Source organism: Myodes glareolus, chromosome 17 (genome assembly GCF_982192425.1).
Source record: "Myodes glareolus chromosome 17, mMyoGla1.1, whole genome shotgun sequence".
In the NCBI taxonomy this organism is placed as follows: Eukaryota; Metazoa; Chordata; class Mammalia; order Rodentia; family Cricetidae; genus Myodes; species Myodes glareolus.
The window spans coordinates 54,595,957-54,609,259 of NC_142042.1; the positions used below are offsets into that span (position 1 = coordinate 54,595,957).

Here is a 13,303-nt window from a genome sequence, read left to right on the forward strand (position 1 = left end):
TCATCCGACGTTGGATGGCGATACAGACGGAGACCCACATTGGAGCACCGGACTGAGTCCCCAAAGGTCCAAATCAGTTGTGCTTTTAAGAATGCTTATTTCGTTTATAATTACATTTTTTTTTACTGGGATGGTTATGAGGTTAATTTTCTACAAGAGATAGCAATTTTCACCAAAGTAGAAACAGTGCAGTACAACAGAAGTTGTACTACCGTTGATCTCTAGCACCTACAGTATGCCTGGAAAGTAGTAGACACTCAATTAACATTGCCCAAGAATGGATTGTCGTCTCTGAGCCTTCTAAGTAAACGCCTGTAGCTTGAATTCGAGAGCTCCTTAGTTCTGGAGGTGAGTCTACTTTGGAGGTAATTCACGTGACTCCAATAGGTGTGGTAGAGGGTGCTTGGCTTGGGTCAACAGGTAGAACTACGGGAGAAGAAAACCCAACCCCCATTGTTAATAGATAGTAACTACCTATGGTTGGAGTGGAGGATCATTCACTTCAAGGCTATGTATTGCCTACACAATGGCTAGGAAAGCTGAAAGATCAAGTTTACAACAAAAATTTCTGAGACCCAAAGGAACGTTCAAAATCTTCTTTTAGATTTTGTCCAGTAAGGACTTTCCAGCCACCATTCTCATGCTCAGTGTTCAAGCACATGCACAGTGCCCACTCCCAAACTTTATGTGCAATTGTATCTAGTGTGATGGACAGAGTTTGCACAGCTTTTGTCACTGGACAGGATTGGGGGGAGCGGTGATGTTGATCGACTGAGCTTAAGTCATAGGCCTGTGTTTCAACCCGAAGGGAGAGAGTTAAAATTCTATAGAGAAAGTAGGGCCATACTGTATAAGAATAATAGGTAGGGAAATTTTTATGAAAATAATCAAAAGATCTGATACTAAGATAAAGTGAATAATGTCAGCTATAAACATTTATTGTGGGAAATACCAATGATTTCTTTACCTCGGTCCTTATGAGTCTTTGTTTATACGCTGATATCCCACTCCACCCTGTGTAGTATATATGTATACATGTTTTACTTTTCACCCTGAAATGAATTATGTTTTATTTATCTTTGCATTCCTTTAGTAACCAATAAAATTCCTTGTTTATTGTCAAGTGGGAAGGGCTTCGGGCTAGACATTAATGTCTGTTGTTAAGAGCCTACTGTTGAGAAATGCTATGAATAGCTGCATGTTCTACTAGGTTACATTTTTCAATGGATCTTTCTATTCTAAATATTGTGATATGAAAAATTTAAAAAAACAAAAAAGAGAAATTTTAAGCTAGTGTTCATATTCGATAGATAACAAAGAAATTCTTGATGTCCACAATTCTTTAATCTTGAATTCTGAAGATTAAATAATTGCGGATTTTCTAAGTCAGTTCGTTACTGGCGTTTTCGTTTCCACAGTCACAAGGGAATGGATTTATGTTAATTGACCCTGAGACAACTGTTTACCCTGCCTCGCTGTCTGGGGCCTTCGCTGCCTTCGCTCTTTATCACATGTTTTTCTATTAGACTAAAGAGAACAGATCGTTTTTTAACTTGAATTCTTAGTGTTTAGCTTCAGCTTGATAAAAATACTTAAATGTGTGCACCAAGTGAAAAATGAGGTTGCTAAAGGTTAATGCCTTAATGCTTTTAATAACTATCAGCAGCATGCCTGCGTCTTGTCAGAGTGCCTCTCACCCACTGTGGCAGGAGCCAGAAGCGCTCCTAGAGAGGATCGTTGATTCGATTAAAAAAAAAAAAAAGGAACAGACAAGGCAAGTGTTCGTCTCTGTAGATAATTTTGAAACGCCCATTCAGACTCTGGCATTAGAATAAATAAAAGTGCCTGGTCGTTATAAACAGTGCATTCAAAATGTGAGCACTCCCCTTTAGATTCAGAGCCTAGGCGGATCCAGCCGTGCCCACCACACAAAGCAAGCTGTCAGTGCCCCCAAAGGAAAGCTCCCAGCTGTACAGAGACACAAAAGGAAAGAGAGAATGCTGCCTGAACCAGAAACCACGTGCATTTCTACACCATTCTGCCAAACACACGATTGACTAGGGAACTCAATGAAATGGCAGTATTTAACCAGCTTTCTATAAAGTATACAAAATATCTCACAGTCTAAAAACGAAGATGCGATTTCTAAGTAAAATGTCAGGATCCCAAATTCTCACCGATACTATTCAGCTCTTTAATTCACACAAAAGCAGTTCATTTGGTTATTTCATCCACGGCTTTTGTTTCTAAGGCGAGTTCTCTTAATATGTGCTCTTATATCTCTATTTTATTTTTTCTTTTTGTATGTGTGTTTCATCTGCATGTGAGTGTGCACCCCCTGCATGCCTGGACCTGTGGAGGTCAGAAGAGCGTGTTGGATTCCCTGGAACTGGAGTCCTGGAATTGGAGTCGCAGATGGCTGTTAGATGCCAGGTGGATACTGGGAAGTGGACCCCAGGACTCTGCCAGGGCAGCGAGTGTTTTTGACAGCTGAACTGTTGCTATAGCTCTGTTAAGTGCTTGTATACTTCTGACTGCTGTTTTGAAAAAGGTTTCAGGCAGTATTCATTTTCCTAATTCTATAGATGGAAAAACTGTACTTTAGTTGCATTAGAAAATTTACTAGCCAGGCCGTGCTGGTGCACACCTTTAATCCCAGCACTCGGGTGGCAGAGACAGATGGATCTCTGTGAGTTCAAGGTCAACCTGGTCTACAGAACAAGTTCCAGGACAAGTGATGGTTAAAAATCTTTTCTTTCCATTAATGTGTGTGTGGAGGTTGTAACAATGACTCCATGATTAAAAGCATATATTGCTAATGCAGAGGACCCTGGTTAAGTTCCCAGCACTAACATGGTGGCTCACAACCATCTGTAACTACAGTTCCTGGAGATTTGATGCCTTCTTCTAACTTCTACAGTCAACAGGCATGTATGTGGTGCACATACGTACACACAGGCAAAACACTCATACACATAACAAAAAACCTCCAAAACCCTTTTGTGAAGAGGTGTGTGTGTGTGTGTGTGTGTGTGTGTAGGCCAGAAGTGGGTGTTTGAGTGTCTTTTAACACTCTCCACTTTTCTTTTTATTATTATTGTGCATGCATGATCTGTGGTGTGTGAGTGTGAGTGTGTGTGTGTGTGTGTGTGTGTGCGTGCGTGCCACCATGTGTGTGAGGTGGTCAAAAGTCAGATTTGTGGAGTCTGTTCTTTTCTCCCATCCCTGTCTAGGTCCATGGAACACAAACCAGGTTGTGAGGGTTGCAAGACAAAGTCTTTTGCCCACTGACCATCCGGCTTGCTCTACCTCATTTTTTGGTACAGTGTTTTTTACTGGCCTCATCGCTCATGAATTGGCTAAACTGTCTGGCCACAGTTCCCCTTATAGGTACCACCATGGTGGCTTCATTGAATACTGGGGATCTGAGTTTAGGTCATAGTTCCAGTCTTCATGCTGATTTTATTGATATGTTTGGAATATATATGCAAAAAAACCACGAGATCAATTTCATTAAAATGTCATCTTGTGTTACTTAGAAGCCATAGTCTTTTGAGTCATTTTGAAAATTAAGACAGTTTTTGGGGGTGGGGATATAACTTGATGATAGAGCACTTGCCTAGTATGTTTGAGGCCCTGGATTGTATCTCTACTACTACAAAAGCCACTTCCCCCAATAACAACAGCAACGTCCACCTAACATAAATCAAACAAAATAACCATTAATATTTCAAAAACTATTAACTGCTAGTTAGGTTTTTGCGAGTTATCTGGGAAGAGGGAACCTCAGTTGAGAAAATGCCTCCATTAGATTTGACTGTAGACAAGTAAATGGTGGCATTTTTGTTTTTGCTGTTGTTGTTGTTAATGATTGATGTGAGAGGGTCCAGACCATAATGAATGGTGTCATCACTGGGCAGATGGTCCTGGTTTATAAAAAAGCAAGTCAGTAAGCAGTACCCCTCAATGGTCTCTGCTTCAGTTCCTGCCTCCCGATTCTTGCCCCTTTTCAGTCTCTGCCCTGAACTTCCTCAATGTGGACTGGAATTGAGATATGTAAGCCAAATAAATCCTTTCCTCCCCAAGCTGCTTTTGGCCAAGAAAATTTGGACAAAGTAGTTAACAACAGGTAGAAACATCATTGACATTACCATTGATTATTCTGAAAAGTCTTTATTATTTTAATTTAGTAGGAACAAGATGAAGTGAAGAGGAAGAGGCTGACGAGATGGTTCAGTAGGTAACAGTGGTTCTCACGCACCCTGAAGACCTGAGTTCGATTCTGGACCTCATGATGAGAGAAGAGAATGAATTCTGACATGGGGCTCATGCTGTGGCAAGCACACACTCACACTCCAACAAGAATAATAAATAAAATGAAAGATTAAAGAAGAAGAAAATATTTCAGAAGATGTGTTGTGGATTCAACAAGCATTTATTGATGATTATACATAAATTTCTGTAGTAAGTGCCGGGGAAATAAAGATGGTCTCCTTTATAAAATATACATAGCTCATTAGTTTAGACAAATGTAAATGGAGACAATTGCATAAACAAATTGCCAACTGCTAGTGTTCAGTTGTTCTCCTATGAAACTAGTATAAATAGACCTTGACTTCCAGATGGAAGAGCTGGGTCATGAACTCCTTAACTGAGTGTTGCTTCTAGGGTGCTAGAGGCAGCTCAGCTGGTTGTCACAGTGACCATTCTTTCCCATTCATGCATATATGTTGTGGACTTTAACTAGGCAAAGATGTGTTACATTTTTTTTATGCCGCAGAATATTACTTTAACTGTGTTAAGGCATGTAGCATTTGTTTATGCCCTACTTGTTTATCTATGTAAGATATGTTGCTGTTTCACCTTGCTTGCCTAAGGCACCTGATTCATCTAATAAAAGGCTGAATGGCCAATGGCTAGGCAGGAGGAGGATAGGAGGGGCTGACAGGCAGAGAGAATAATTAGGAGGAGAAATCTAAGCTTGAGATAGCAGAAGAAGAGAACAAGGGAGAAAGAGAGGGAGACACGTGGGGCCAGCCAACCGGTTACATGGAGTAGAACATACAGAAGGAAAGAAAGGTATAAAGCCCAGAGGCAAAACGTAGACGAAGAGAAACAGGTTAAGTTATAAGAGCTAGCAAGAAACAAGTATAAGAAAAGGCCGACCATTGATAACTAATATTAAGTGTCTGTGCCATAACTTGGGAGCTGGTTGATCCAAAAGAAAAAGCCTGGTACACATCTATTCCTTTTTACAACTTTGAGCTCACTATGAGACAGGCCCTGTAGGTCCTGGAAACTCAGTCAGTCATGAAGAAGATAGAAACCAAGAGACTGATGAATTAACAATGAAAAAAAAAGAGCATGATTTGATCTCCAACTGTATATTGGAGCTTATCTCTTTTTAAAAAAAATTAAAAAATAACATTTACTTATGTGTGTGTGTGTGTGCACATCTGCACATCATGGTGTGTGTTGTACATGGAGGACAGAAGACAACTTGTAGGAGCTAGTTCTGTCTTCCACTATGAGGGCTCTGGGGATTAAATTCAGTTATCCAACTTGGCAGCAAGTGTCTTTACCAGTTGAGCCATCTCATGCCTTTTTCTTACTCTCTGGTTACAGATTGGTCCCTTAGGCCAGCCAATAATGAAATAATGAACTGTGATAATGAACTAAAAAAAAATAGCTCAAAGGTCACACTAAGCTGGTGATCAGTCCCTACTACTACGTGGACAGAGCTTGCATGTCCTTATTATCCCGTGTGTTCTGAGCTACACTGCAGCATTTTCCTTTATCTTAAAATACTAATACCCTTAACCTTATACGATATTAAACTTTGGGGGAAATGATCACAGCTGTGAAGCTTATTTTATTACTAATTACTAAAACTTGGTAGCAATCTCAAATCCAAGCAAATAACTTTTTTATTTGTTGTTTTGGTTTTTCAAGACAAAGTTTCTCTGTGTATCTCTGGCTGTCCAGGAATTCACTTTGTAGACCAGGCTGTCCTTGAACTCACAGAGATCTGCCTGCCTCTACCTCCTGAGTCCTGGGATTAAAGGTGTGCCAGTTACAGCAAACAAAATTTTATAACTGGAAATTTAGTTTTGTTTTCTAGTATAAGCACAATAACTTTGCCGTGCAATCTCATGAGAAATGTGTCTTTCTGTTTTTTATCCTAGAAACACATCTTAGACCAAAAAATATACCTTTTAGGTTTTCTTTACCTTTAACTGGAAATTAGCTACGTAGAAAATAAGGTCTTTAGAGTGGCTTGATTAAGTAGGGAACCCCATTTTTGTTACTCACATATGTAGCCAAGCAGCCAGAAATGCAGCATTTCGCATATTGCATAAAAAATTCTGTTAAATTATTATTCTTGTATGAAAGAACTCAGACAGACTGCTGGACAGTTATGCCAAAAGAAACATTGCGGGTTTCCAGAAAACAACAACAAAATAGCTAAAATACTCATGTAATTAGGAGAAGCAGCTTCTAACAGGCTACTGCTTGCCCAAATCTTGTTCTTTGTTTAAATTCTGTGTGACAAGCTTTTTATTAATGATTGGTGGTTTCTGTTGCATTAATGAGGTTGATAATGGTTAATTACTAAAGTGGAATAAACAGCTCAGACTCAGATTAAGATTAAAAAGCCAATTATATAGAAATGATCCAGCTGTATTTAATATGGTTTCCTTTCACGATTAAAAACCTCAGATATGTTTTAAAACACTTAAGGAAAAACCCAGCTAAATCACTTTAACTCTGATTCATAGTGTTTTGTTTAAGATTGGAAGCTGCATCTAGTTTATTTTCAAGTCCAATGAAATAACTTCGAAACAAAGTGGAATCTGCTTGGGTTGAACAAAAGGTGAACCATTATTGTTAGATACGTCCTTTCTGGTTACTTAATATGAATTGTCTACAAAGCCTGGCTCATCAAATAAAAATTCAATTAAAATTCATAAAATATAAAATTAATCATTTAAAAAGTGTCTTTATTTTTATTATGTGTATGAGTGTTTGCTATGTGTGGGTGTTTTGCCTGTTTTTATTATGCATGTGCATGCTTGGAGCCCTTGCAGGCCAGAAGAAGGCTCCCCTTCAACTGGAGTTACAGATGGTTATGAGTTGCCATGTGGGTGTTGTGAATCCAATCTGGGCTGTTTCTTTCCATCCAAAGATGGTTTCCATCTTTTGAATTGTGTTGTTAAGAACATATAGCATCTGTTTTTAAAACTTTTTTTGGTTATATTTCTAGGAGTGGAACTGCTTGATCACAGAGAGATTGTGTGCTTAGTTATTTGAGGTACCTCCAAACTGCTTTTGAACATTTTACATTCCTATCAGTAACACTGAGCTTGTAATTTCTCTGCACACTGCTCCCCACGTCTTTATTCTTTCCTGGTATGCACATCTCCTGCAGGCTATAAAGTAGCTCTTCACTGTAGTTTTGGTCTACATTCCCCTAGTTGCTAGTGGTATTGAGCATATTTTTTGTGTGTGCATTTTTCCATTTCTATATCTTTAGAGAGATATCTATGAAAGTTCTGTAGCCATGTTATGCAAATTAGGTTGTCTTGGGGCTGGAGAGATGGCTTAGAAGTTAAGAGCACTGGCTGCTCTTTAAGAGGAACCAGGTTTGAGTTGCAGCACCCACACCAGGTGACTCACAACTGCCTGTAACTCCAGCTCTGGAGGATCTGACACCCTCTTCTAGCTCTTTCAGGCACTGTGTGAATGTGGCTCTCACACACATAGATAAAACTAAATAAAAATCTTAAAGAAAAATTAGATTGTCTTTGTTGCTGACAGTTCTTTACTATTCTGGATATTATTATTTGCAAATATTCTCTTAGTACCTATATTGTCCCTTCTCTGTATTATATTTTTAAATGTTTTGGTTTTTTAAGTTTTGTTTTTATTTTACGTATTATTCTCACTATTTTACTTTCCTTGTGTGCATGAGTTCAGGTGTGCGCGCACCATGGTGTGCGTGTGGAAGCCAAAGAACAACTTTTGCGGTGAGTTCTCCTCCTGTGTGTTGTGAGGATCTAATTTAGGTTGTCAGCCTCGCAGGCCAAGCTCTTTTTTTACCAGATAAGCCATCTTTCTGGCCTAGGCTTTCAGTTTTGATGACGTTCTTTCTCTCTATGCTTACCTTTGTTGTTCACATTTTAGTTGTATGACCAAGAAGCCATGTGCACATACAAGAAGCCATGTGCACATACAAGAGCACCTTTTGTGTTTTCTTCTAAGAGGGCCATGGTTTAGCTCTTATTTTTAATAACTATGAGGTGGGCTCCAACCTTGGTTTTTTTTGTCCTTGTACTATGTGAAAGCAACTACTCTTTCCCTGGTGAGTGGTCTTGGTATACCTGGTGCAAATCGGTTCAGTCTCGTTCTGGGGGAGACTGTCTTAGTCACTTTCCTGATGCTGTGGTAAGACACCATGACCAAAGCAACTCAGAAATGAAAGTGTTTGAATAGGGCTTATAGTTTCAGAGGTTCAGAGTTTGTGATGGGAGAGAAAAGGCACAGTAGCAGGAACTGCTGAGAGGCCACATTTTGATCTAAAAACAAGAGGCAGAGAGGGAGGACAAATGGCGTCAGTCTTCTGATGACTCAAAATTCACCCCAGTGACACACCTCCTCCAACAAGGCCACACCTTCAAATCCTTCCCAAACGGTTCTACTAACTGGGAACCAAGTATTCAAACATAGGAGCCTATGGGGCTCATTCACATTCAAACCACCACAGGCGGAAGGAAGAGTCTGTTTTGGTTTTCAGTTTATGAAGAGATACAGTCCATCATGATGAGGAAGGCATGGGGACAGGCTGTGAACAGCCGCTCACACCTTATCTACAGTCTGGGAGTTGGCTCTACTCAGTTTGTGCTGTGTCTAGTATTATTGGTTGATCTTTGTTTTAGTTTAAGTAGAGGCTTTTCAATCTTGTTTGTCTTTTCAAATAACAATTTTTTCACTGATCTTTTGTATTATTTATTTGACTTCCATTTCATTAATTCTAGCTCTTTTTATTCTTTCTTCCTATCTACTAGTCTTGGGTTTGCTTTATTTTTCTTTTCCTTCCTTCTTTCCCTTCTTTCTTCCTTTCTGCCAGCCTGGAACTCACTGTGTGGACTAAGTTGCCCTTGAAATCACAGAGATCTGCCTGCCTCTGTCTTCTGAGTTCTGGGGTTAAATGCATGAGCTATCACACAAGGGCTTTGTTTTTGCTTTCCTAAGAAGTTGGGCTGCATTTCTGCATTATTTGTTTGAGATCTCTCTGATTTTTTAATGTAAGCACCTGTTGCTGTAAACGTTCCTCTTGGATTGTATCCCACAGACTGTGGAATGTGGTATTTTCATTGGGTTCTAGAAAGTTCTATGTTTACTATTTTTTTCCTCAGAATATGTTGTTATAGCTTCATATATTTGATTCTCTTGCTGTTGAATTTTAGTTTTTCTTCTGATTATCATCTGATATTATTATTAATATCTGATAAAATATAATGAATTCTTCCATTTGTTTTGTATTTATGATGATTTATTTTATGGTTTAGAATGTATTTGTGATGGTTATTCTGGTTGGCAGTTTGACTAATCTGGAATTAATTAAAATCCAAAACTGAAGGACATACCTGTGAGGGTTTTGGCTTAGTTTGGAGTAGGAAGATCTGCTTCTAGTCCAGATCTTGAGATGGGAAGACATTAATCTAGACCATGCCTTCTGCTGGAAGCCTAGGTAAGAACATAAAGAAGGAAGCTTTTGCTCTTTGAAAGAAAGGCTACACTGGATCATAGCAAATGGGAATCTCAGTCTGTGAATCAGTTTCCAGATGTGAGCCAGTTTGCAGACCCAGAACCCTTTGAATGAAGGGACAACTAGGTAGGTTCCCCTGAGAAGGACCTTGGTAAAACACCTACAAGCTTTACAGTTAGTCTCTCTCCAGTCTTTCCCCAGAGGACCTATGGCCTTTTACAACTGTACACTGGGGGAAAGGAAATAGACAGACTTCCCAGAGTCTATTGGATGCTGGTTCTGAATTGACACTGATTCCAGAAGACCCCAAGAAACACTATGATCCTCCAGTTAAAGTAGGGGCTCATGGAGGTCAGGTGATTAATGGAGTTTTGGTTAGTCTGAGTCACAGTAGGTCCAGTGGGTCCCCGACTCATCCTGTGTTTATTTCTCCAGTCCTGGAATGTATAATGGGACAGACACTTAGAAGTTGGCAGAATTCTCACACTGGTCCCTTCACATGTGGAGTGAGGGCTATTCTGTTGAAAATGCTAAGTGGAAGCCTTGAGAATTGCCTCTGCCAAAGAAAATAGTGAATCCAAAGCAGTATTGCATCCTTGGTGGATCTGCAGAAATTAGTGTCTCTTTAAAGATGCAGGGGTGGTGGTTGCTACCACATCTTTCTTTAACTCTTCTATCTGACCAGCGCAGCGCAGAAGACAGATGAATTGTGGAGAATGACAGTTGACTATCGGAAACTCAATCAGGTAGCAACTCCAATTGTAGTTGCTGTACCAGATGTGGTGTCCTTACATGAGCACATTACCACATATCCTGGTACATAGAATACAACTACCGATCTAGCAAATTCCTTTATCTTAGTACCTGTCCACAAGGACCACCAGAAGCAACCAACTTTCAGTTGGCAAGGTCAACAGTTTACCTTTGCAGTTTTGCCTCAGGGATGTATTAACACTCCGGCCCTGTATCCTTAGTTAGAAGGGATCTCCATTATCTGTCTCTTTCATAAACCATCACACCGGTGCACTATATTGATGACATTATGCTGATTGGATCAAGCGAGCAAGAGGTAGCAACCACTTTCGACTCGTCGGCAACACTCATATGTGCATCAGAGGATGGGAAATAAATCCAACCAAAATTCAAGGACCCTCTACCTCAGTGAAATTCTGAGGAGTCCAGTGGTATGGGGTGTGCAGAGGCATTCCTTCTAATGTGAAGGGCTAAGTTATTGCACCTGGCTGCTCCCACCAAGAAAGAAGCACACCATTTAGTGGACCTGCGTGAGTTCTTGAGCTAGCACATTCCTTACTTGGGTGTGTTACTTCGGCCCATATACTAAGTAACTGTGAGAGCTGCTAGCTTGTGTGGGGCCTGGAACAGGAGAAGGCTCTTCAGCAGGTCCAGGCTGCTGTGCAGGCTGCTCTACCACTTGGACCACATGATTCAGCAGACCTGATGGTACTTGAGTTGTCAGAGGCAGATAGGAATGCTGTTTGGAGCCTTTGGCAGACCCCTGTTGGTGAATCAGAGAAGAGGTCACAGGGATTTTGGAACAAGACTCTGCCATCATCTGCAGACAACTATTCTCCCTTTGAAAGACAGCTCTTTTCCTGTTATTGGTCTTTAGTGGGAACTGAATGTTTGACAATGGGCCACCAAGTTACCAGGTAACCTGTGCTGCCTATCATGAGCTGGGTGTTATCTGACCCATTAAATAAAAAAAACAGGACATGCACAGTGGCGATCTATTATCAAATGAAAGTGATATATATGTGATCGGGCCTGAGCAGGTCCCAAAGGCACAAGCAAGTTACGTAAAGAAGTTACCCAGATGCCTGTGGTTTCTACTCCCATTAAAATGTTGTCTGTTGCCAAGTATGCACCTATATCCCCCTGGGATGTTCTCTATGATCAGTTGACTGAGGCAGAGATTAGGTGTGGTTTGACTGATGATTCTGCATGCTATGCAGAAGTCCCAGAAGTGGACAGCTGCATCATTCCAACCCCTTTCTGCAACAACCCTGGAGGACACTGGCAAAGGGACATCTTCACAGGGGCCAAACTTCGGGTGGTACACATGGTCATACACTTCGTTTGGAAGGATAAATGGCCAGATGTGCGGTTGTTCACTGATCCACGACTGGAGCCAATGGATTGGCTGGACGGTCGGGGACTTGGAAAGAGCATGACTGGAAAATTGGTGAGAAAGACATCTGGGGAAGAAGTATGTGGATAGCTCTCTCCAAATGGTCGAATGATGTGAAGATACTGTGTCCCATGTAAATGCCCATCAAAAGTGACTTCAGCTGAGAAGCTCACTAATCAAGTAGATAGGACAACCCATTCTGTGGGCAGTCACCCTCTTTCCCCAATCACTCCTGTCGTTGCCCAAAGGGCCCATGGACAAAGTGGCCATCATGGCAGAGATGAAGTCATGCATGGGCTTGACAACATGGACTTTTGCTCACCATGGCTGACTTGGCTACAACTGCTGCTGAGTGCCAGATCCACCAAAAGCTCAGCCCCTGGTATGGCTCCATTCCCTGTGGTGACCAGCCAGCATCTTGGTATCAGGTTGACTACATTGGACCACTTCTTCCATGGAAAGGACAATAAATTGTCCTCGCTGGAGTAGATATTCTAGTTATGGATGTGCCTTTCTTGTATGTAATGCTTCTGCCAAAAGCACCATTCATGGACTTACAGAATGCCTGATCCACTGACATGGCATCCACACAGTATTGATTTTGACCAGGGAACTCACTTCACAGCCAGAGAAGTGTGACAATCATGGAATCCACTGGTCTTCCCGTGTTCCCCACCATCCTGAAGCAGCAGGCCTGACAGAAGGGTAGGATAGCCTTTTGGAGATATAGTTACAGCGCAAATTAGGCGGCAGAGGCCTGGAGGGCTGGGGCCCGGATCTCCAGAAGGTGGGATATGTTTTGAATCAATGCCCAATATATGGTGCGATTTCTCTAATAGCCAGGGTCCTTGGGTCCAGGAATCAAGGGGTGAAAAAGGGAAACAATCATTCCACTCACTATCACCCCTAGTGACCCACTAAGAAACTTTGGCTTCCTGTTCCCACGACCATAGAAGTTTTGGTTTCAGAGCAGGGAGTGCTCCTGCCAGGAGCCACAACAAACTTTCCATTGACTTCCAAGCCAACAGGCTCGGGAAGGATTAACAGTGTTAGGAGGGGTAATTGGTCCAGATTACCACGGGGAAACCGGATGGCTTCTCTGCAGTGGAAGGAAGATGACAGCTGGGATGCGGGTGATTCCATCCTTGCTGGGCAGATAGAAGATGGAGATGATTCACCTTTTCCTCCCAGGCTTAGGGTTTATCTGATGTGTGTGTGAGGGTGGGTGGTGGGTGGGATAGGAATCGAGAGTCATTTTCTCTCTGTAGTCCAAACAGGCCAGACCAGAAAGGACTGTTGGGATGCTAAGCCTGCCCTACTTTTCCAGCCAGAGCCCTTGTGCTACTGTGGCTGCTGCTGGGATGGAAGCCTGCCAGCGTTGACTC

At 41.4% G+C, this 13,303-nt stretch overlaps 1 pseudogene; it reads left to right on the plus strand.

The window, feature by feature from the left end:
• Nucleotides 1-7,990: 7,990 nt before the first annotated feature.
• LOC125405579 (uncharacterized) lies at nt 7,991-13,078 on the plus strand (annotated as a pseudogene).
• Nucleotides 13,079-13,303: the final 225 nt, after the last annotated feature.